The sequence below is a fragment of the Bos javanicus genome, chromosome 3 (assembly GCF_032452875.1).
Source record: "Bos javanicus breed banteng chromosome 3, ARS-OSU_banteng_1.0, whole genome shotgun sequence".
Classification (NCBI taxonomy): domain Eukaryota; kingdom Metazoa; phylum Chordata; class Mammalia; order Artiodactyla; family Bovidae; genus Bos; species Bos javanicus.
In genome coordinates this window covers 67,944,302-67,966,099 of record NC_083870.1, presented here as the reverse complement: position 1 = coordinate 67,966,099, position 21,798 = coordinate 67,944,302, and the positions used below count along the sequence as shown (strand labels likewise).

The 21,798-nt window shown below is 41.4% G+C and overlaps 1 protein-coding gene and 1 pseudogene across 1 annotated transcript in view; one reads left to right on the top strand and one right to left on the bottom strand.

Annotated features, from left to right (window-relative positions):
• ST6GALNAC5 (ST6 N-acetylgalactosaminide alpha-2,6-sialyltransferase 5) overlaps nucleotides 1-21,798 on the top strand; it is a 212,940-nt gene that overhangs the window by 71,379 nt on the left and 119,763 nt on the right. The window lies entirely within an intron of this gene.
• Nucleotides 15,950-16,962, bottom strand: LOC133245043 (transcription initiation factor TFIID subunit 9-like; annotated as a pseudogene).

Sequence of the window (21,798 nt, the reverse complement as noted above, 5' to 3'; positions counted from 1 at the left end):
TAAGACTAGAGACTCAAAACTGAGTCTGAAGTCACAATCCAACTTACAACAGGAAGTTGAGCCTGTGTGTGTGCCTGTTTGACTGTTGGCGGGGCTGGGGGAGTTGTCAAGGAAAGCAGTAAGAGGCTCATGCAGGACACATTCCTTGAAGATGCCACGTTGAGACGTTTTGTAGACCATCAAATATCATCTCCATCTCTAGAGATGGCCTGCACTGGAAGATATAGGTCTGGGGATCAGCAACATACCAGGAGTTAATAGAAGCAAAAACAGAGATTAATCCCTAGTGGCTCAGATGGTAAAGTGTCTGTCTGCAATGCAGGAGACCTGGGTTCAATCCCTGGGTTGGGAAGATCCCCTAGAGAAGAAAATGCCATCCCACTCCAGTATTCTTGCCTGGAAAATCCCATGGACCGCAGAGCCTGGTAGGCTACCGTCCATGGGGTTGCAAGGAGTCGAACACGACTGAGCAACTTCACTTTCACTTCAGGAGGGGTTGTAGAGCAGAGGTCCTACACTAGCCTACAGGTGATTTTTGGTTTTGTTTGTCATTTCTGTTTGATTGTTGCTTTTGATGATTTGACAATAAAAGATTTTCTGAAAGACCAAAGTTTTGCAAATTCATACACTGAAATAATAGGAATTTGGTGGGGGTGGGGGGGGGAGTAGGAAAGAGGCAAATCACTCAAAACCCATAAGTTTGTAACCAGGACATTAATAAAAATAATAATAATCTTATTAAATTATCAGCACAGTTAAAAACCATACTACATTTCCCATATTTTTTTTTTGTGAGAATATGTAAGTTTTACTGTCTTAGCAAATTTCAGTTATACAATACAGTGTTATTAGCTACAGTCACTATGTTTTATTATTTGTTTTATTTTGGGCTGCAGTGGGTCTTCATTGCTGTGCACGGGCTTTCTCTAATTGCAGTGAGCAGGGACTACTCATCCTTGTGGTGTACAGGCTTCTCATTGCGGTGGCTCCTCTTGTGGAGCACAGGCTCTAGGAACAAGGGTTTCATTAGTTGCAGCTCGTGGACTCCGTTGTGGTGGTGTGTGGGCTTCAGCAGTTACGGCACGTGGGCTCAGATATTGTGGTGCACGGGCTTAGTTGCTCTGTGGCATGTGGAGTTTACCTGGACCAGGGATCAAACCTACGTCCCCTGTATTGGCGGGCAGATTCCTATCCACTATGCCACCAGGGAAGTCTTAAATGTAACCACTTCTTTTTTCATTTGTTTTGGTTTTTGTTTGTTTTTGTCTCCTGGTACATGGGGATCTTAGCACAGCATGTGGGACCTCAGTTCCCCAATCAGGGAATTCCAATGCACATCCCATGCATTGGAAGTATGGAGTCTTAACTACTGGACTACCAGGGAAGTCCCCAGTCACTATGTTTTACATTAGCGTCTCAAATCTTCTAGATCATACAGCTAAAAATTTATACCCTTTTACAAGCTATTTCTTGTTTCCCCAACCACCACTGCCCAGCCCATGGCAACCACTTTTCTACTCTCTGTTTATAAGAGCTTGGCTTTATCTTTTTAAGATTTCATTTATAAGTGACACTATGCAGTATTTCATTTTCTCTGTCTTATTTCTCGTAGCATAATACCCTCAAGTTCTATCCATGCTGTTGCAAATGGCAGGATTTCCTTTCTCGTGGTTGAATAATATTCCACTGTGTATATATTCCATATAATCTTTATCCATTCATCTGTTGATGGACATTTAGGTTGTTTCCATACTTTGGCTATTGTGAATGATGCTACAGTGAACATGAAAATGTGGTTATCTCTTTGATATCCTATTTTTATTTCCTCTGGCTATATGCCCAGAAGTAGGATTGCTGGACAATCTGGTAATTTTGTTTACCAAATAAATACCAAAACAATATTTAAGGGACTTTGACACTGTTTCCCATGTGGTTGCACCAGCTTACATTCCCACCAACAGCACAAGTGTTTTGTTTTCTCCACATTCTCACCAACACTTGTTATTTCTTGTCCTTTGGATGACAGTCATTCTGACAGGTGTGAGGTGATAATTTGTGATTTTGATTTGCATTTCCCTGATTAATGATGTTGAGCACTTTTGCATGTGACTGTTAGCATTTGTAGATCTTCTCTGGAAAAACAAAAATTAAAAAACGCCTATTCATTTTCTCTGCCCATTTCTTAACTGGATTGTTTCGGGGTTTTTTTGCTATTGAGTTATATGAGTGCCTTATATATTTTGGATATTAACCTCTTATCTGCTGAATAATTTGCAAATATTTTCCTTCATTCATAGTCTAAAACTATGTTCAGTTCAGTTCAGTTGCTCAGTCGTGTCCAATTCTTTGCGACCCCATGAACCGCAGCACACCAGGCCTCCCTGTCCATCACCAACTCCCAGAGTCCACCCAAACCCACATCCATTGTGTCAGTGATGCCATCCAACCATCTCATCCTCTGTCGTCCCCTTCTCCTCCTGCCCTCAATCTTTCCCAGCATCAGGGTCTTTTTAAATGAGTCAGCTCTTCACATCAGGTGGCCAAAGTATTGGAGTTTCAGCTTTAGCATCAGTCCTTCCAATGAACACCCAGGACTGATCTCCTTTAGGATGGACCGGGTGGATCTCCTTTATTGGACTACTGGTTGGAGAGTCTCCAAGGGACTCTCAAGAGTCTTCTCCAACACCACAGTTCAAAAGCATCAATTCTTTTAAACCCCCAATACTTTTTTTTTTAAAGAGAATGGTTGGTAGCTTGATAGAAGGTGGTGTGAGGAAGAGTTGGGTCTGCTGAGTTGAAGAAGAAACAGCAAATTCACTAAGTAAGGCAAACACCCAACAAGCATTTCCTAAACAGAGTACATGCAAACCTCAAGGAAAAACAGGAAATGAATGCATTCAGCTGGCCAAGGTACTTTGTGCTCACTTGCTGTTACTTCTTTGTGTACCATGATAAGAAAAACCAACAGAAAACCAACAGCAACCATCCCTGATACTGATATCAGTCCCATCTTTACCAGAGAAGAACATAAAAGAAACATGCCTTTTTCTCCTCTGTCCTACCTGACCATTAATACTTATGCTTATAATTCCTTGCTCTTGGTAAGGCCGCTGAAGAGATCAAAATGACTCTATTCCGATTTGAATGCCTTTAGCATGAGGGTATACAATATCCATTTACCACAGACCACACCACTCCCTGTTGTCTTATACCTCTCCTATCCCATCCGTTTCACGAGTTTGTTTCCGGCTTTCTCTCTGTTGGACTTGCATTTGCAGGCCCTTGTATAGAGAAGAAAAGAATGTAGGGGAAAAGCTCACCTTTGAGGGCAGGCCAGGAACTAAACAATGGTCACCAGAGAAGTAGATGGAGCATCAGGAGAAAATGTTAGAGCTTAAACCAGAGGAGAAAATGATTTCAGAAAAATAGAGTTGCAAGTATAAGATGCTATAGAGAAGTCTTAATAGAGCATTGAGACTTCTCTGATGGCCCAGTGATTAAAAATCCACCTGCCAATGCAGGGGACATGTGTTTGATCCCTGGTCTAGGAAGATTCTACATGCTGCAGAGCAACTAAACCCATGTGCCAAAGCTACTGAGCCCACACTCCCTAGAGCCCTTCTCTGCAACAAGAGAAGCCACCTCAATAAGAAGCCTGTGTAATGCAAGTAGACCCCCATGCCCCACGACTAGAGAAAACCCACACGCAGCAACAAAGACCCAGTGCAGTCAGGAAAATAAAGAAATGAATAAATTAAAAAAAAAGATTTTTAAAAAGAGAGAGCATTAGATTTATGGGGCAGTACAGCATCAGTAACTTCTGGGAGCAGTTTGTGTGTGGTGTGGTGATGGCAGGGTCAGGCTGCCACACCAGGGAAGCAGGGCTGCAGAGAGGGAGGAGGGAATGTGCTACACTCTTTCAAGAAATTTGATGAGGAAAGAAAGGAGAGAGGAAAGGCTTTTACAGGGAGACACGTTGAGAGAATTCTCTTTGTACGAGGAGGAACACTTGAGCATATTATTTTTAGAATGAAGAGAAGTAGCTACTGGGGAGGAATAGGGAAATGATTGAAGATGAGAGAGCGAGAGCAAGAGAAAAGACTAAATGGAACAACTCTCCAGGGAGCTTATTTCCATTACATAATTCACTAAACAAATGTGGATTCATCTTTGTTTCAGTTCTAGCACCTTCTGACTGCAAGTGTGATTTCTGGCAGTAAGTTTACAGGCTCTCCCCTGCCCCCGCTCACACACACCCCAGTAACAGCTCTGGATAGAGCCTTTGGAAAGATCTGCGTACTACAGTGGCGTGGACCAGAAGACATCTGTTGGTAGTGAGTGCCTTTTGCCAAGTTGGAGTGAAGTGCTGCATCCCTGGAACTATCAGGAATTGACGCAAGCCATCTTTGCTGTGACCCAGCTCTGAAGGCGGCCAGCGAATCTTCAGGATAAGTGGACCCCTTCTTATATGATATCAGCTGCCTCATTATGCTTAACATTTCAAACATTATTAATTTTTAATTATTTACATTTAATTATCTGCAACAGTTAAGCATCCAAATTCCACAGCTGATGTTCCTGATGAAATATTTACTAAACAATCAATCCTCTTGGATTCCACAGAGCCGGATGTTTTCAACTGGGAGCAAATCCTTCCTCCAGGAGGCTGCCTTTGCTTTCTTGTGTTCTAGATGGACGTGGCTGCACTCTGAGCACTCGTGGCTTCAGCTGCAGTGTCCACTTTATCTCAGAGATGCTCTGTCAACTCTTAAGGGATGAGTGGCCCTGCTCGGCACTAGTGATAGCAGGTTGAGTGCCGCTGGGACACTCAAGCCATCTCCCTTCTCATTTCTCTTCCATTAGGGCTGGAAGTATATTAACAGGTAACCAGTTCTGATGATAGAAAAGCGAGACAATCTTATTCATGGTCCAAAGGCAAAGGCATGATGAAAACTAATCAGAACTCCTACAGGAGATGGTCACTCATACAACTAATCAACCAGCTGGCTTTTCCTTGCAAAATCAGGACCCGCTGTCAATGGGAATGCCATTTCCAGAGCAAAGGCCGAGGGAAGCTTATCCACTTGGGCTCCCTGACACAAACACTCCACAGTTCTATCATCCTTTGTACAAAAGGAAGGGGCTTAAGGCCAACAAAATATGCACAGTTTCACTTGGTTTTCCAGGAGCAGAGATGAAATAAATGGTGCTAATCTACCTGTGCTCACCATTAGGGCCTTCCTTGCTGTCTCTTACAGGATCACTGGGAGGGTTGACTATGTGATGTATCTGGCAGTGTGGTTGAGAGTAAGGGATAAGAGTTAACTCTTCACTCATTCCACATATATTTATTGATCACCTGCTGTATGTCAGACCCTGCTGTAGGCACTGGAGAGGCAGAGGCAAATGAGACAGACATGGTTACTACCATCATGGAATTTATATTCCAGGGAATGGAAGACTCTGGGATTTGACTGCCATCTACCTGCCACCTACTTCACTTAAGTTAATTAACCTCTCCATTTCCTTATCTGAAAATGAGAATAATCTGAGTACCACTTTCATAGTGTCACTGTCATTATTTAATTATGTACATGCAAATGCATGTACAACTAAGAAATCATAAGACTGGCACCCACAGTCAGCTTCACTGAGTTGTAGGTTAGTTACGCATGTATAGTTCACTAAAACTTATATTTGAGGCATGTAATAGAATTAGCAATTTAACTATGAGTATTAGGTTACAATTGCTATTACTAAGCACAGCTCTAATTTAAATAGCAGTTGGAGACAAGATACAGAAGATGTGGCCATGGTGACCACGTATTAGAGAGGAGGGGTTTCTGAGTTCAGGTAAAGTCAACCCATTAGTATAAAACCTGACATGAAGTAAGTGTTCAATAAATGCTAGTTGTTGTCAGTATTGTTATGATTATTAGGCCCTGAAGTCTTCATGGATAGGTAGACTCCCCATCTCCTCCTCTTTTGTTTGGTTTGGTGTGCTTTTATCATGTTCCTTTACCTGCTGAATATTTCTCTGCCTTTTCATCTTGTTTAGGTTGCTGTGTTTGGGGTGGCCTTTCTGTATGCTAGAAGTTTGTGGTTCCTCTTTATTGTGGAGGTTCCTCCCTGTGGGTGGGGTTGGATGAGTGGCTTGTCAAGGTTCCTGGTTAGGGAAGTTTGCGTTGGTGTTCTGATGGATGGAGCTGGATCTCTTCTCTCTGGAGTGCAATGAAGTGTCCAGTGGTGAGTTTTGAGGTGTCTATGGGTTTGGTGTGACTTTTGGCCACCTGTATATTTGTGCTCAGGGTTATGTTCCTGTGTTGTTGGAGAATTAGCTTGATATGTCTTGCTCTGAAACTTTTTGGCTCTTGGGTGGAGCTTGGTTTCAGTATAGGTATGGAGGGTTTTGGATGAGTTCTTGTCAATTAATGTTCCCTGGAGTCAGGAGTTTTCTCGTGTTCTCAAGTTTTGGATTTAAGCCTCCTGCCTTTGGCTTTCAGTCTTGTTCTTACAGTAGCCTCAAGAATTCTCTATCCATACAGCACTGATGATAAAACATCTAGGTTAATGGTGAAAAGATTCTCCACAGTGGGGGACACCCAGAGCAGTTCACAGAGTTACATAGAGAAAAGAAGAGGGAGGAGGAAGATAGAGGTGACCAGAAGGAGAAGAGGGAGAATCAAAAGAGGAGAGAGCAATCTAGCCAGTAATCAGTTCCCTATTTGCTCTCCACAGTCTGGAACACTTAGAGAAGTTCACAGAGTTCCATAGAGAAGAGAAGAGGAAGGAAGGAGATAGAGGTGACCAGGAGGAGAAGAGGGGGAGTCAAAAGGAAAGAGACAGATCTAGCCAGTAATCAGTTCCCTAAGTGTTCTCCACAGCCCGGAACACACGAAGAGATTCACAGAGTTAAGTAGAGAAGAGAAGGGGAGGGAGGAGATAGAGATGACCTGGGGGAGAAAAAGGAGAGTCAAAAGGGGAGAGAGCAATCAAGCCAGTAATCACACTTCTAAGTAGAAATGGATACTGAAGATTGGATTCTTAATGGTACAGAATTGATAACAAATACCAAAAAGTAAAGATTAAAAATCGAGTAGAGGTTAGACTCTCAAAAATACAATCTTAAAAAAAAAAAAAAACAAAATCACAAAAGTTATTTTAAAAATATATGAAATTTGCTTTTAAAATAGGGTGTTTTTTTTTTGAAGGGTAATAGTAAGTTTTAAAAATGAAAATTAAAGGAGTAATAAAGAACTTAAATTTTTTTAATTTAAAAAACTTAAAAATGATAATAGTAAAACATATCTAAGAATTTCTCTGGAGCTGTTGAGAACATATGTGGTCAGTTCAGTTTCAGATAGTTCCTTGTTCCAGCTTACACTTCTTCTCAAGGTCTATAGGTCCTTTCCAATGTAGCCACTGCTAACTACAGGGTTTTAATCTGTTGTACCTGTCACTTCCAAAGCGGTTCCCTCTGTTTATTTTGGCTTCCTCTGTTTGCAAGTCTCTTCAGTATCTAACTTCCGCCCTGACATAAGGGGGTGAAGGTGGTCACTTATTTAGGCTCACTTTTTCAGTTGTGCTGTGGGGAGGGAGGAACACTGCAAACAAATATCACTGGCGTGTGTGGGGAGTGCTCGTAGTGTCTGGGCCACAATGGGTTTGCCCCACTCACGGCGTGTGTGCTTTCCCCGTCTACACTGCTCAGGCTCCAGGTTGCTCTGCAGGGGAACTGTCTAAGGCAGGTCCTGGATTACGTGCACTTCCCAGATCTACGCTGCTCAGGTTCAGGAAATTGGGTACTCCACAAAGATGCAGACTCAGTTGGGCCTGCATTTTGTGCCCTTCCCAGGTCCAAGCAGTTCAGGTGACCAGGTGCTTGGCGAAGGCACTCCCCCAGTTTGGCGGTGCATCTTATCACCTCCCCAATCCCAGCCACTTGGTTTTCTGGGTGTGCAGTGGGAGCACCGTCTCAAGTGTGCCGTGTGCGTCCTCTGGGGAGCTGATCTCTGGCTGTGACCCTCCTGGCAGATGTCAACTGTCCAGGATCCCAGGAAGACTTGGTTAGCAACTGGGAGCCTGCTCGCAGTTTGGTAGAGGCTGCTGTCTAATGGCACCCCACTCCAGTACTCTTGCCTGGAAAATCCCATGGACGGAGGAGCCTGGTGGGCTGCAGTCCATGGGGTCGCAAGGAGTCGGACACGACTGAGCGACTTCACTTTCACTTTTCACTTTCATGCATTGGAGGAGGAAATGGCAACCCACTCCAGTGTTTTTGCCTGGAGAATCCCAGGGACGGGGGAGCCTGGTGGGCTGCCGTCTATGGGGTCGCACAGAGTTGGACACGACTGAAGCGAATTAGCACCAGCAGCAGCAGACTTCTCTGGGGCCGAGTTTGCTCCTTGCCTTCTAGCTCTGGCTGTCGCCCACCTGCCTCCCTGCCTCTGGTGAGGGATGGGCTGGCCCACTCTCAGCTAGCTCTCCTCTGGTATTCACTAAGTCCTTTGTTCTGTGAGAGGCCTGGCAGTGCCTTAGGTTAGAGCTTTTTTGTGGGAAAGTTCTCTCTCTCTCTCTTTCCTCTCTCTCTCTTTTTTTCCCTCTCTCTCTGGCTATCCCACAATTTGGGGTGCTATCTCACATTAGCTCCCTCAGATTGTCCTCGGGGAATTCAGGCCTGGTCCTTACCCTAAGCAATGCAGCCCGGGCCTCCCTGTGCAGCCCCACTTGCTAGTGGTGGATGCTGGCGTCTGGGCTGCTTCTCCACTGGGAGTTGCAGTTAGGCGCATAATCTGTGGGTTTTATTTATTTATTTTTCCTCCAGGTTATGTTGCCCTCTGAGATTCCAAAACTCCCCACAGACCCGCTGGTCAGAGGGTTTCCTGGTGTTTAGAACCTTCTCCTCTTTTACGACTCCCTCCCCAGGATGGGTCTCTGTCCCTAACTCTTTTGTCTCTCTTTTTATTTTTTATATTTTGTCCTACCTCCTCTCCAGACAATGGGCTGCCTTTCTGGTGCCTGGTGTCCTCCGCCAGCGTTCAGAAGTTGTTTTGTGGTATTTGCTCAGCATTCAAATGATCTTTTGATGAATTTGTTGAGGAGAAAGTGGTCTCCGGTCCTATTCCTCCACCATCTTAGGGGAGAATCTCCAAGCCTTCATAAATAAATAAGACTGATATAATGGAGCACAATGTGGTGCTTGTACATACAAAAACATTAATAAATGTTAGCTCACAAAACTCATGTTACTGTGCTTTTTATGACAGACTATTTTAAATGTGTATTAAATGGAGGGGACCTTAGAAGCGATGGCATCTGGCTCCTTCAGGGTGATGAAACTTGAGATCCTTAGAAATAGAATAACTTGGGCAAGTTACATAGTGAGCAGTAAACTGGGAATTAAAATCTGGTCTTTTGCCACAGCTGGAAAGGGTCTGCTGTACCCACAGTGCCTCTCTTCTAACTCCCTCGTCTAAATCAAGTTCAACAAAAATAATCATAAGGTCCATACCACAGTGGCAGCTGCAAACACCTTTTGCTTTTGTGCCAAGCTTAGTTATGAGCTTTGGAGTGTACCCATTTTGCCTTCTCTGGCTCCTCACCTTTCTGCCACCTGTCTTTTGGGGTTCATAACAAAAATAAAACACAAACACAAATATCGTAGGTCTGACAATCATAGCTGGTTTCACTGGATGGCTAGAGCTTAGTTATGCTTGTAGAGATTCACTGAAAACTTTTTTTGGAGCCTCAAAAAATTAGCATTTTTATTGTGAGTATTAACTAAAAATTGTCATTACTGGGCACAACTTTAGTTAAGTAGCGGTTGGAGGCAAAATACAGAAGCTGTGGCTGACCAAATGTCAGGATTATCAACTCTGTGAGCTTGGGTGATGCGTAAGATATTGTGTAATTTCTTGTAGCACACAAGCCACTTAGAAACTTACTACCTCTGTTCCTTCTTAAATATATAGTGTTGTTCTCAGTGGTTTACACTGAACATGTAACAGGCAGCATTCAGTAAAGTCACTTGACAGCTCCTTCTAAAATAAATCTGATTTTATCTTTGTGTCATATAATTTCCCATGCTGAGAGGTTCGCATTATCATCAACACAATAACAGTGCCTACAGCAGGCAGTCCTGAAGTACTTCTAAACCCTGGTTCCCTCAACACCACAACTCTTTCTAGCACAGGAGTCCCCAATCTCCAGGATCTGATATCTGGTGATCTGAGGTGGAGCTGATGTAATAGGAATAGAAATAAAGTGCACAATAAACATAATATGCTTAAATCATCCCCAAACCATCCCCCTTCCCGCCCCAGCCTGTAGAAAAATTGTCTTCCACGAAACTGGACCCTGGTGCCAAAAAGATTGGGACCGCTGTTCCAGTAGGTTAGGGAGAAGGCTATCTAAATCCAACCATGAATAATCAGACACAAGTAACATGAGAATTTAACTGTAAGTTTTTTTTCCTTTCCCCTGATGCCTTAGTATATAATTAATGCTTTTAATTCATTGTTGTGCCAAGATATTCCATCTAGCTCATGGAAACCAGTTCTAAAATGCAAAGACACGATGGCTGCCAAGATTCCGGTCATACACGTTTCAGATGGTGTGGACTTTCTCTGGAGTATACCTGACTATTGTGTTCTTTAACAAAAGTAGGGTGTGAGTTTGCACACGTAGGGTGCAACAGGAGGATGGTGGGTGCCCAGCAGGTAATTCATTTAGTGGTCATGTGCTGAGGAAAACAAGAGTTGTGAGTGTAGACGGATCAAAAGCAAGGAGTCCTGTGTGACCCCGCTGCTGCTTCTCTTACCCTAAGGCTGCCCAAGGCGAGAGTTTTCATCCTGGTAGGATGTACAAGAGCTTCCCCTGATATAGGGGGCCAGAAATCTAGAAGTAAATGTGTTCTGGTTCTGTCTGAGAACACTAGCAACAATTCCCGTGCAATTGCTTTCGCTTTTTAAATGGGAGAAATACATGGCTATCGGGTCACTTTCACAGCTAATAGTTTATAGGTCAAGATAATCTGGAGCTAAGAAATGTGATATTCATTATGAAAAATAGAAAGCTTTGTTTAGCAGAGGATTTTTGTTTAATTGCAAGCCCAAAAGCCTGAGTATAAAAAGTATTTATTGTACCAAGAATAAATTAAATTTCCCCCTTTCTATCTTTCTTTACTTATTCCTCTAATTGTTTATTTTGAAACCCCTCTTCACCCATGAGAATGTGAGCCACACAGAGGTAGGGATTTTCATCCATTTGCTTGCTGTGTATCCCCAGGGCCTTACACAGAGTCTGGCAAATACGAGTATCCAATATGTACTCACTGACCAACAAATGAATGAATGAGTGAACTGTAAATTGAAAAACCATCCTTCCAAATGAATTCATTTGTGGATGTAAGCTAGCACATTCCCTAGAAAGCAGCTTCCTTCATTAAGGGCAGGCTTTAAGGTTCACAGGAGATTTTAGCATCAGCCTAATAATGCTGATTTTCCTTGGAAATTGCTCTCTGCTCCTCTCCCCTAGTTTGTCTTCCTCAGCATTTATTTTCAGATCAGCATTGGATCTGAAGTTATAGCTTTTTCTCCCCAGAATTCACCTGAGGAAAAATTGTCTTTTCCTTGCATTTGAAGCTTAGCAAATTGAGGAAAACCAACTTAGATGAACATCTGATGATCTTTTGAAAAAAGAGAGACCTGGAAGCTCAATACAGATGGTGCCGCTCCTGCCTTGGGGATGCTGGGCAGCTTGGGCCCAGCTTGGAGTGGTTCTCCTGGGAAACCGGGACTGGCTGGATTCTCTCCTAACTCAGCAGAAGTGCCAGGGCCATGCCAGTCACAGGGTAAAGTGGCTGGGGTGTGGGCCCTACACAGAGAGGGTCTGTAAAACCCTTCTTACTGACTCGAGCCCTGACTCAGGCATTCTAGGATTTCAGGACTCACCCAAACCTGATTAAAGGTGTCCAGAGGGCCTGGGGTTAACACTGAGTTGTTCTTTAAGTACAAGATTATGGTTTCCAATAAAGTGGATTTGTGGTACCTGAGGTGATTTTGTGGAAGAAAAAAAGGAAGATTAAAAAGTCTGTGTCAAAGTAGTATTTTGATTAGACCAGAAGCATAATTTTAGAAAATGGAAAATAGTAGGGATGCCATAGGAAATGTGCTTGGGGCCTGCCCTCCCCAGAGGAATGGAGTCAATAAATCATCTCCCGCCAGTCCCAAGTTTTCAAGTGTGATGTTTTCGACATTTTGTAGACTTACATTTTAAAGTAAAGAATGCACAACCCCATTTATTAAGATTGTGTTATTGCATTTGTCATCTTTTTTTAATTTTGGAAGATATTTCATTTACCCTTGTTAGGTATAAATATGATCCTGTGCTTTACTTTTCATGAAGGATGGAGAGTAAAACAACAAGCTTCTTGGTTTAGGAAGAACTAATTAGTAAATTTTCCTCCAGTTCTCCAGGATCGTGGCAACTGCTTCTTTCCTGACAGTGAACTTTGCATCCCAATCTCCATTAGTCTTAATAGAAGCCAAGCATTCTCTCCCCTTCACTGTGCTATAAGAATCATTTTTCCTGAGTGGAGTAATGGTTATGAAGTCATTTAGGTATTCACAGAAAAAAATGCCTTTTACTGTTGTTTTTTTATTGATTCCAGGAATGTGGCGAAGAGAAACCCTGCTCCATTTTACCGTAAATACTATTAATCCAGAGATGACTTCTTAGTATACAGCAATGATTGATTTGAATTTAAATGAGTTGATATTCAGAGTTTTCATCTAGACTCAGATAAAACAACAAAATCATGCAGTGACTCTGGTTACATCTGGAGTTGCTACTTAGATTGCCTACACAGTCTTGTATTTTGAAAAAATACAAGGTTTGAAAAAAAAAAGGATAAGAGCTGAGATATATTAGATCCTGAAAGTATATACTTCACCTATCCTATTACTGACATTCACTCCTGACTTCATTTCCAAAGAATTTCACCCATTTCTCCCACCAGGTCCAAGATCAATATCTTATTTTAAGGAAAAAGTTTTCACTCAAAATAGGTTGACTTTTGAGTCTGACAAAGTAGAAATTAGAGTTATGGTGCTGTTTTAAGAGAAAAATTGGAGAGGTCTGATTCCCAATCTACATAATAATTCAACAGAATTTAAGGCTGTCTTTAGCACTTTGCATTAGCAGCAAGTAATTACCTCCAACTAGAATGAAATGAGGGTCAAGAATGGTTTCAAGCAATCAAGTGGAAGTGTTACTTGCTTTATTGAACATGCTAATTCAAAGCTGCACTTGGAAGAGTTAAAGAAGAAAAATGCCTCCAACCCAAATTGCCTTGTGAGCTTTTTTGCAAGAGTGGGCCAGAATGGTTTGTGGATGATAAAAAGTTTAAGTTGTTTAGTTTTAATATTTTAAATGACTTTACCTAGGAATTTGAGTGATTTCGGATTTTTCATTTTTGTGTTTTAATTTAATGGTGCATTCAATATACATAAGGATAAGCACGCAAACATTTTTTTGAACATGTTAACAACTATTTTCAAATGGGCGTGCCTATCCCTGAATGGATAGGTTGGTCTCCTACCAAATTACAAAATTAAATAGATATGAATTAGTATGTGGAAGTGTTACTGAACTAAACTTGGGTTCACCTGCCTGCTACCCAGCATAAACAATCAATTGACATGAGTTGCAGTGAAGGAAAGTACAGTGTGTGTTTGCAGTGCACCAAGCAAGGAGAACTGGTAGCTCATGCTCAAAAGGCCCAAACTCCCCTATGGTTTTCAGGGAAGGATTTTAAAATGCAATATTTGGACTGAGGGTTGCAGGGTACATGAATTTCCTTTGATTGGGTGGTGGTGGTTAGGTGACAAGGTGGCATTTCAGGAACCTCAGTCATCAACTTTCAGGTTCCAACCAGACTGAGGTCAGTATATAATCACCATCCTATACCTGGTCAGGGGTCTTAGTTTCTGCATAACAACCCAAAGGTATGCATCTGATTGCTGTGTATATTCCTTGAGGAAGACTGTCCTATCACTGAACTATTGTTCAAGCTATCTTTCTTAATTGCTTTTCCTTTGTTTCCGCATATCATCATTTCTCTAAGTAGTAACCATTTGAGTCTGCTGTTTGAAACTCATGGAAGGTATAGGAGAGTAGAATCGTTTTCTACAAACAAGAAAAGGTGGGGGATACACAGGGGCTTTTGTACATGGGATGGACTCACAGAGTCCTGTTCAATTTCAATCCCCCTTTTTCTTTGATGCTTCTCAATCCTGAGGGGAACAGGAGCCGGACAAGACAGGCAATTAGGTTTTGAATAGAGAGTCTAATCATACTTGTCAGGGGAACTCGGTTTTGGGGGGACCTGGTTTCTGAAGTGCTAGCTGAGTCCAGTTCCTCTTATGAAATTCTAGGCCTATAGAATATTGATCCAAACTCAGACACAGTTTTGCTTACTTAATTATCCATGATTCTAACCTTGGGGAACAATTAAAATTCATAACTGTATTATTAGCAACAGAGCTTCCCAGATGCTCAGTGATAAGGAATTGTCCCTGCCAATCCAGGAGACAAAGGAGACCTGCATTCATTCCCTGGGTCAGAAAGATCTCCTAGAGAAGGAAATTACAACCCACTCCAGTAGTCTTGCCAGAATAATCTCATGGACAGAGGAGCCTGGCAGGCTACAGTCCATGGAGTCACAAAGTGTCAGACACGACTGAGTGTGCACACACACACACACACACATTTATTAGCAAGAGAGTAATGAGAATAAAAATGAAATCATGTGCAGAATTCCTGAATTTGCCTTTTTTTAAATATAAATTTATTTATTTTAATTGGAGGCTAATTACAATATTGTAGTGGTTTTGCCATACACTGACATGAATCTGCCACAGGTGTACAGGTGTTCCCCATCCTGAACCCCCCTCCCACCTCCCTCCTCATCCCATCCCTCTGGGTCATCCCAGTGCGCCAGCCCAAGCACCCTGTCTCATGCATCGAACCTGGATTAGCGATTTGTTTCACATATGATAATATACAGGTTTAAATGCTATTCTCCCAAACCATCATACCCTCACCCTCTCCCACAGAGTCCAAAAGACTGTTCTATACATCTGTGTCTCTTTTGCTGTCTCGCATATAGGGTTATCATTACCATCTTTCTAAATTCCATATATATGCGTTAAATACTGTATTGGTGTTTTTCTTTTTGGCTTACTTCAGTCTGTATAATAGGCTCCAGTTTCATCCACCTCATTAGAACTGATTCAAATGTATTCTTTTTAATGGCTGAGTAATATTCTGTTGTGTATATGTACCACAGCTTTCTTATCTATTCGTCTGCAGCTCAGTCCCAGAAAAATGAATTTGCCTTTTTTATTAGATGTTAACTGAAGTTTAGGATGAATAACATTTTATATATCTAGGTTGATTATAATATAAATAATTCTGACTTAGAAACTGTATCTTGTAGCTTTAAAAACATATTTTCTTTATCATGTGGCAGGAAATATGTAGAGATTAAGCTCTCTTAAAATAATTAAAGACAATTTAGATGGTACAAACAAACTTTATTTAACACTTCATGAAGCAAACAGTCTCCATTTGCCAGGGTCCAGAGAACTTCATAATGGGCTGGAAGGCAGGATGCTTTTATAGGATAAAGAATAAGAAATAAAGAAGAGAAAATGAATAAGGAAAAAGGAAATACATATAGAACCCTGAATTGGCTTGGCATGTGGGGATTGTTTGACAGGATACACTGTGTTTCTAGTCAAATGAAACTTTTCTCGGGACTTGAAAGTTACCTGTATCAGTTTGCTGACCTGGCATACCAGGCAGGAGTAGCTCCATCTTGGACCTAGACATTTATTTCAATGGCTATTTAAAGTGAATCTGCAACTTTATTTTTTCAAGAGGACAATTAGTTCTTTATTTCAGATGTTGTACTTGGAAACTCAGTTGGTATCTTTTTTTAATTGAAAAATATGGTAACCTTATATACTCATTAAATGCTATCTTTCTAAAACATAGCTTGGAAACATGCAGCATGCATGTTTAATCTCAGTACAATGGATTCAAAACCAAGAATGCATGTTACCTGCATCAAGGCTAGATTACAAATTATTATAGTCATCATCATCATCTTCACATTTTGTTTTCCATGCATTTGATGATTCATTGGTAGTATTTTGGTGATGACACCACATTAGTGGTAATAAGGATGTTTTAGGACCTAATTAATGATGGTTTAATTACAACATTTTGAATGACTGCCATTGCAGGAATTGATGCTTTACAGCTGGGGATTGTGAAGTGGGTATCTGTACTGTGAACCTTTGCCCTGTGAGGGACACTAGAGTCCTTGCTTTAGCTGACACAGACATGGTATGTGGGAGTACTTGGTCAGTTCATAACTGAACCAACACTTAACTGAGGAACTGTTCTTCTTCTTGCAGAAGTATATTCCTTTTTTGTAGAGACCTAAATCTATAATTTTGAGCAGTCAAGCAATATCTACCAGGTGGCAATCTAGGGCTTTAATATGACTTGGTCAATGGCAAGGGAGTTTGATTTCTTTGCCTTGCAATATCTAATTTAAAAATCTCTTGGGAGAGGAGAGGTAAATGATTTAATTGATATCTTCTATTCTTTCATTTCCTTCATTTATGTCAGCTAAGGACAGGACATGAAGACCCAGAATTAATCTGCACATTAAAATGATTAATCATAAGGTTATATAATTCAGAAGGAAATAGTGGGGATGAAAACTTTCAGTAGGAAAAAGACCATGAGATGGGAGATAGGATTGTTTTCTTTGCTCTGCAGAAGATTTTTTAGTTTGATGTAGTTCCACTTGGCTATTTTCGCTTTTGTTGCCAATGTTTTTGATGTCAGGTCCATGAAATTACTGCCAAGATCAATGTCATGAACCATTTCCCCTATTTTCTTAAGGAAAATTAGTCATTTTAAATGAGGGATTGTTAAAGCTAAAAGAGCATGATGATTAAAAAGCTATAAAATTATTGAAAGTTTACCATCTGAAATATTTAAATCTCCAGAAAGTTTACCATCTGAAATATTTAAATCTCCAGAAAGTTTGTCTTTTATCAAAATAGGGTTTTTTTTGTTTTTTTGTTTGTTTGTTTTTGTTTTTTTAGCAAAAAAAAAAAGGAACACAGGGGAAACTAGGAGCAAAAGAGAAAATTTGGGCTTGTGTATAAATTCCCCTCAAATCCCTCTGTCCTGTGCAGACACATTCATATTTCTAAGCAGGATAACAGGAATTGTTGTTCAGTCATTCAATCGGTCCAAATCTTTGCAATAACAGGGTCGGATAAACAGAGGAGGATCTCTAAACAAATGCAAAATGTTGAATTCACAAAAGCCTCCTGTCCTGCATCCTGCCTGCCCCCCACCTCCAACTTGTCATCCTCAGATGAAATGGGCTTGATAAATCAGAGGAAAGTTCAGGATAGACTATGCTTCAGTAACAAATAAACCTAACAAGTAAATTTTTTAACACACTGAGGTTTATTCTGCACTCAAAGTCCAAAATGAGTCAGATGACCTTTTTCTATCCTGTAGCCTGCAAGGTTGCTGTGTCAGGAAAAGAGGGTGCTAACAGAGACACTGAGAACAGACATGTGGTTGCCAAGGAGGAGAGCGATGGGAGAGGGATGGATTGGGATTCTGTGATTAGCAGATGCAAGCTCTTATATAGAGAACAGATAAACAAGGTTCTACTATATAGCACAGGGAACTACCTTCAATAACCTGCAATAAATCATAATGGAAAATAATATTTTAAAATATATATATTCACACATATATATACACATATAACTGAGTCATTTTGCTGTACACCAGAAACTAATACAACATTGTAAATCAAGTACATTTCAATAAAATTAACTTTAAAAAAAGAAAAAAAGGAGAGAGCTAGAAGTTTGTTCCAAGTACCTATATGGGCCAGGAAGTACCCTCATGACACTTCCTCCCACAATTGATTGTAACTTGGCCACATTATTCCATCCTCAGGGAATTTGGGCCAGCAAGGGGACTTGGAGTAGGACTTAGAGGTCTCTGCCTCAGGAGACTTTCTTACTCCTGTAAGCTTATCCTACCTTAGCAGTCAGCTCCCTGATTTCTCCCCACAGAACTAGCTTCCCTCCAAAGAAAGAAAACTGGCCAGTAAGAAAGAGAGAGAGAGAGAATGAATGAGAGCCTTAGCTCTCATATCAAGCTCCAGAGCACAGAATTACAGAATGGTGCCAGATTCCAGTGTCAGAAAGTCCAGGTCATCCTGAGTTGCTAATGAGTGAGAAAAGAGAGAAGCAAAACTATTAAAATAATAATATATGCTAACACTAGTTAAATAAGATGATAACTTACTCTCCTTCCCTTCCACCCACGTAACTATTTCCACTACAGTGATTCTGACAAAGTATATGTCTGGTTTCCTTACTCCAAAAACATATCAAGAACCATAAGCTCAGATGATTCATTTTCAACCTCATCTTCATTTGTTAAAGGGCATCCATTACTGAGCCATTTCGTATTCTACTAAATATCCTGTGACATTGTGGTCACCAGCATGAGTGACAGTTTTTGCACTCATCCAAACAACATACTGAATGTCTTCCATCTGCCAGGCCTTGTGCCAGGTTGATGCTTGGACTGCTTCTTCTCTAGAGCTCATGGCCTAGCAGCTGCCATCTGAGTCTAGACAGATATGTTCCAGGAAACATATCCACAATTTCTTGTAAACCACATCCTGAGGGGTGTTTCTGGGTCTGTGCTCAGCCAGAAAAGGAAGAGGGCCTCTGAGGCACCAGTTGATTACCGCTCCCTACTAATCACATCCAGGATGGGATGGCATGTACATTAAAGACAAAAATCTTCACTGTTCTCATGGGAGTTAAGAATTGGAATTAGTTTTTCCCAAAGCCAACATCAACTCTCTCCAACAGTCAGATTTTATTTGAGAACTGGGAGAGCAGGGGAGAAGACATTGTGTGTCTGTTTGGATCTCACTTTGGCATCAGAGATGCTCCTTGCCGGCCGTGATGCTGGCCCATGGTGAGTGGGACTGGAGTGGGAGCAGAAGCTGTGAGCTGGGACCCTAGGAGGTGCGCTTCCAAGTTCTTCCACTAACTGGCTCTGTGACCTTGAAGGAGGCCTTTGGTCCCTCCGAGCTCCAGTTTCCTCATGTGTAAGATCAAATGCTTGGACTAGACAGGCATCTCCCAGCTGTGACACATGATCGTTCCGGGCTTCTGTGTTCCTGCCTCCATAACTGAGGTCCCCAGGCCTGTGTCACGTGGGGTCAGCAGGTGCATGAGTGCCTTGTCATCAGAGTGATCCACTTGAGAGGCATTCCCCCACCGTAACTTGCCAAGAGAAAAACGATTAGCTATGTCACCTCCAAAACCCTTTGGAGTTTATTTCTTTTTTTCAACAACTTTCAAATTCTCACTATGATCACAAACTGAAGAAGAAAATAGTCCTTATCCAGCCAGTAAAATCAATAAGTGGAATGTCTGGGGATCTCTGCACATCACCAAAACACTTTGCCAAAGGGTCCTTAGCCCATTGGTGAGGGTTTAGCCCATTGGTGAGTGTCCCTGAGAGCCCAGCTCTCACAAGGGGACTTGCCATGTGATATTGTGGAGGTACAGACCTTATTGCTTCAAAGAGGCTCAACCTTCTGGCATTCACAAACATATTTTGCACATGAGGGAACTGAAGCCCAAGGAGGTTGATTAGCCCAAGGCCATGAACATTGGGCAGAAATGAGATGAAAACTTGCATCTTCTAACTCCTGACTTACAGGCCCAAGCTCTTACCCTACACTGCGCTAGAAAATTCATAGATGCTTTCACTGAAATCTGAATCTGTATCAGTAATAGTCATATGGCAATGAAAGTGCTGGGCTTCCCTGATAGCTCAGTGGTAAAGACCCCGCCTGCCAACACAGAAGACATGAGACTCGTGTTTGATCCCTGGGTTGGAAAGATCCCCTGGAGAAGAAAATGGCAACCCACTCCAGTATTCCTGCCTAGGAAACTCCAAGGACAGAGAAGCCTGGTGGGCTACAGTCCATGGGGCTGGGAAGGGTCAGACATGAGTTAACAGCTAAACAACAACAACAATGGTAGTGCCAGCAATGGTAATAATATATACCACATATTTATGTTATATGTGTACTTTATACACACACGTACACCATTTATTGAGCAGCCACCATTAGCCAGGCACTGAGATAGTCATTTTATATATCTTAGATCTATTTTTATGGTAACTGTAAGATATATTCTCTTCATTATCATTTATAGTCCTTACTATGCACAGGCATTAAACTAGCCACCATGGTGAAATTTGGAAATAAATTAAGAAAGAGCCTTGTCCTTAAGGAGATAATAGAAACCTGTGACATAAGCCTCAGAACATGCGACAGCAATATGAGGGAGAAGATGTCAGAAGAAAGGTTTGGCTACATTCTGGGGGGATTCAGAGAAAAAGATGTGTATTTTTCCATATTGAATGGATTTGGAAAGGAAAGACAAGGGAGGAGGTGGCTGAACTGAATCCTCAGTAGAAGAAAGGATGCTGAGTACTGGAATTGGGATGAAGGACTTTCCAGAATAAGCAGAAGCACTGAGCCTGAAAGTCAAACTATATTACATGGAACCAAACAGCAAATCAGCTGGGATGTTGATCTTGGGCCAGTATTTGTCACAGCCAAGGGACAGTGAGTGTAAAACATTTAGTAGGTAAAGACCCAAACTGACTAATCCCATGAACCATCTCCTAGAAAGAAATATTGCTTTCAGATTTTGTTATACCGAAAGAAATGGAAAAACCACTAGAAAACTTGTAAATTTGGAGTCTAAGCTGAAAGCAAAGTGGAACTTACCCAGCCCACTCTAAGGGTCTCTTCACAGGAGAAACTAAAGCATCTTCCTGCAAAGTCAACAGGGTTTACAGTGGTAGAAGGTCATTGATTCTGAGCACACAAATCTGAACATACAGGGGTCATCAGTTTCCCAGAAACAGAACATGTGCAAAAGGTAAAAGCCTGATGTGGCGCAATTAACCTATATCTGTGCTTTAAAGGGGAGTGGTGATTTCTCCACTGAACTAAGAACAAAGAGAGAGGATTGGACTTATGCCCTTAAATAAACAGTGTTATGCCAGTAAATGTTTATACACTAGCTCTCTCTCTTTTTAATATAATTTTTTATAATTAGTTTTAATTGAATAATAATTACTTTTAGAAAAGGCAGAGGAACAAGAGATCAAATTGCCAACATCTGTTGGATCATTGAAAAATCAGGAGAGTTCCAGAAAAATATTTACTTCTGTTTTATTGACTACGCCAAACCCTTTGATTTTGTGGATCACAATAAATTGTGGAAAATTCTTAAAGGGATGGGAACACCAGACCACCTCACCTGCCTCATGAAAAATCTGTATGCAATTCAAGAAGTAACAGTTAGAACTGGACATGGAACAACAGACTGGTTCCAAATCAGGAAAGGAGTATGTCAAGACTGTATATTGTCACCCTCTTTATTCAAGTTATATGCAGAGTGCATCATGCAGAATGCCAGGATGGATGAAGCACAAGCTGGAATCAAAATTGCCAGGAGAAATATCAATAACCAGATACGCAGATGACACCACCCTTATAGCAGAAAGTGAAGAAGAACTAAAGAGCCTCTTGATGAAAGTGAAAGAGGAGAGTGGAAAAGTTGGCTTCAAATTCAA